At 29.7% G+C, this 3275-nt stretch overlaps 1 long non-coding RNA gene across 1 annotated transcript; it reads left to right on the forward strand.

Annotated features, from left to right (window-relative positions):
* Positions 1 to 2945, forward strand: LOC131612159 (uncharacterized). Its single transcript, XR_009287309.1, has 3 exons — positions 1 to 185; positions 289 to 344; positions 2373 to 2945. It is a non-coding gene; the product is annotated as an uncharacterized LOC131612159 (long non-coding RNA).
* Positions 2946 to 3275: the final 330 nt, after the last annotated feature.

Below are 3275 nucleotides of genomic sequence, written 5' to 3' on the forward strand. Positions count from 1 at the left end.
GGTTTCGCTTCATTTTTTCAAAACTCAAATTCAATATGGTGAACAGTGTCGTCTTCTTCCTCTTTGTTTCAATGGCGTCACCGTGAATCTCTATCTTGAATAGCTCGTTTTTTCATTCCTTCCGTTTCGTTCTAAAGGTGGTGCCGGCGTGAATCTCTATTCTCTAGCATTCTTCTTTGCATCTGGTAACTATCATTTCTTTAATGTTGATTGTGATTTTCGATTTTTTTGCTTTATGTACCATTTTTTGTTAGAGGTAGTGATTCCTTTGTTAAATTTGTGATATAGGGTTTTCAACTGATTTTGAAATTGAATTCTGGAACTTGAAGCTACTGCAAATTCAGGTTAGACCTCTTTGTCATAGTAGAATTTTGTTGCTTTATGTATTGTTGCTAGTAAGAATTTGACTGCATAAATCAATGTATAATATGTAGAGCTGTCAAATAGGCCCAATATTTAAAAGCCCTTATTATTTGGCCCTATTAAAGCCCTAGTATATTAAACCCTCTACTAATGAAATTATTTTTAGGCCCCATAATTTTGAGCCCCTCAATAAATCTATTATTTTTGGGCCCTAATAAATGGCCTTTATTTTGTTCCAAATATTTAATATGTACTGTAGCAATTTCCAAACAAAATCCATTTTATATGAGATTATTATCCATCTCCTAAATATAATGGTTTTGTCATTACTTTTATATGAAGTATTACATATTAGTTTGTATTTTACTAATGTTAATACTGTTTCAGTTTTGACTTCATTCCTTTTTCTTTTACTCTTTATTGAATATATCACAAAAATATATGCCTCGATTAAACTTGCTTTATCTTTCTTTATTTATTGTTTGGCCTATTGATTCATTGAAGTTTAAAGTTTTTAATTTTGCTAATTTCCTGTGAGGTTTAGATGTCTTTTATTTATTGAGGTTTAGATTTACAAATATGCATTATTTACTTAAAAAATTTAATTAGATTTTGCTGGAAAACATTAACCGAAACAAACGAAAAAGTTTTGAGAAAAGAACTTTCAAACTCAAACTTCAATTTTTCATTTATATCTTATACTAACCAGTCACATAATTTTTCCATAAAAGTTGTTTTTACTTTTTGAATTTTTTTAACCGAATTTTTTAATTTTTTTGGTTGAAAAAACTTTTTTAGTTTTTTCTAAAAAGTTGTTTTTTAGTTTTAGAATTTATTTAACGTAGTTTTTTTGAATTTTTTTAAAAAAAGTTTTAATTTATTTATAATTTTTAACATTTTTTTTATTTAAAAGTTATTATTTTTTGAATTTTTTATTATTTTATTTTTTAAATTAAGTTTTTTATTTTATTTGATTTGGGGTCTGATGGCCCTCTTTTAAATTTTGGGGCCTTTTAATTTTGGACCCTATGTGTTTAAGGGCCTATTATTTTTGAATTTTCTTTAAGCCCCATTATTATGGGGCCGGGGGCTCAAATTAATTGGCCCCATAAATTGACACCTCTAATAATATGTATGGCAAGCAAATTTTACTAACTGCAACTCTAATCCTTGAATTTTCCCATTTGTGTTACCTATTTTCTGCGACACTCTTATCTTTTATTGCGGGATTATGTACGTTTATACTAGAATATATGAATAATAGTTTATGATAGTTATGATACATTATTTTCTTGCAAGTACTTCAGGTAGTAACTATATGAATGTGTTGCATTCTTAGATTCTCTAATAATCTTGTTTCTGTATACAAACTTACATGTGTTGGGTGGGTTCTTCTGGATCATGAGAAGTGGGGGACAATTGGGGTTGCTTATGACTAGGGACGTTTGTACTTTATTGTTGCTAATCGATGTGACACAAGTGATACATGTTCTGATCCGAAAGCACGATTCTCCTATCTTTAGTTTGATTCAAATTCGCCCACCTCTCAAGTCTGTCATCAACACAAGTGTCTTGGGTATCCCCTGATTTTGTTGATTTTAGTCTATATTGCCATCATTATTCTCATAACAAGAGTTTGTTTCACAACAATAGTCTGTTGAGTTTGTTCAATGAGATACTTGTGAGGTTGTCAAACATTGTATGTTAATTTTTCTCCTAAGTTTTCATAAAAGTGTTGAGCCATTTCTCTGATTCATATTGTGGTAAAATATAATCTATAGTTTTTTGTTGTTTTGCAAAGATCTTGCCTCTTGGTATTTTGTTGTTTTGCAAAGATCTTGCCTCTTGGTAAGTCCTGGCAGGGACTAATATAAGTGATTATCTTTTTTATGTAACTTCCAACTGATTTTTAATCCTTTTCTGGTTGACTTTCTATCTCTCTACACTAGGTTGATGTTTCACTGAACTATTAACTTGCTTATGAACTTTGTTGTGTTTCCTGTGTGCAGTGAAAACGATAAGGCTCATATCATATTAGCTGCTGCAACGACAATTCTTCGTCTTTCTAAGAAGTGGGATTTACATATCACCCCAGAAGTTTTTCGCTTCACTATTTTGATTGCAAAGGTTATTTGGAGATCAATTATCATAAGCGAGAGAATCTTTGATGATGTCATCTTTAGATCCTCAATCACCCGAGAAATGGATGACAATACTAGATATAAGTTATTTGATAGAAAATTAGTATAATGTCGTTATTGGAAGTTTAGATAATCCATGCATGACTGTCTTTCCTATACGACGAGTTCAAGCTCTCCAACCGTCTCTATTTATTGCATTTGTTTCGTAAACTAAAATCACTAGGTTCAAGTACTTAAATATTTATGTTTGTTAAATTTATTATTTACTTTGATGTAAATATTAATGTTAGCTTTTATTTTTTTAATCAAGTAAAAATGAAATAAGGATTTTCAATGTCAGAAGTCATATTGGATTGGAAGAAATTTTGTTTCCTGTAACAACATATTGGATGTTAGAATTTGCGAGACGACTGCAACTTTGGCAACAACTTATACCTACAGTACCTAACATTGTTAACTTATCTTAGTTCAATGTATGATTTATTAAGATGGATTTTAATGACATTATATTGTATATTGTATGTTATTAAATTAATACATTCATATTAAATTAATACATAAGTCTCAAATTAAAATATACTTACTTGCAAAACTTCTGGTTATAACTATGAGGATTAGAGAACTTGGATGTAATTTTTTCGAGCGACAATATGTGAATCAGATAACTTGGATGTACGTTTTCTGATGACTTTTTGTGGATCAAATATCTTGATACAAAGACTTCTGGTTCAATTTATGGATTAAATAACTTCTTTCAAAGACGTTTGGTAC

Source organism: Vicia villosa, linkage group LG6, assembly GCF_029867415.1.
Source record: "Vicia villosa cultivar HV-30 ecotype Madison, WI linkage group LG6, Vvil1.0, whole genome shotgun sequence".
NCBI classification, from domain to species: Eukaryota; Viridiplantae; Streptophyta; class Magnoliopsida; order Fabales; family Fabaceae; genus Vicia; species Vicia villosa.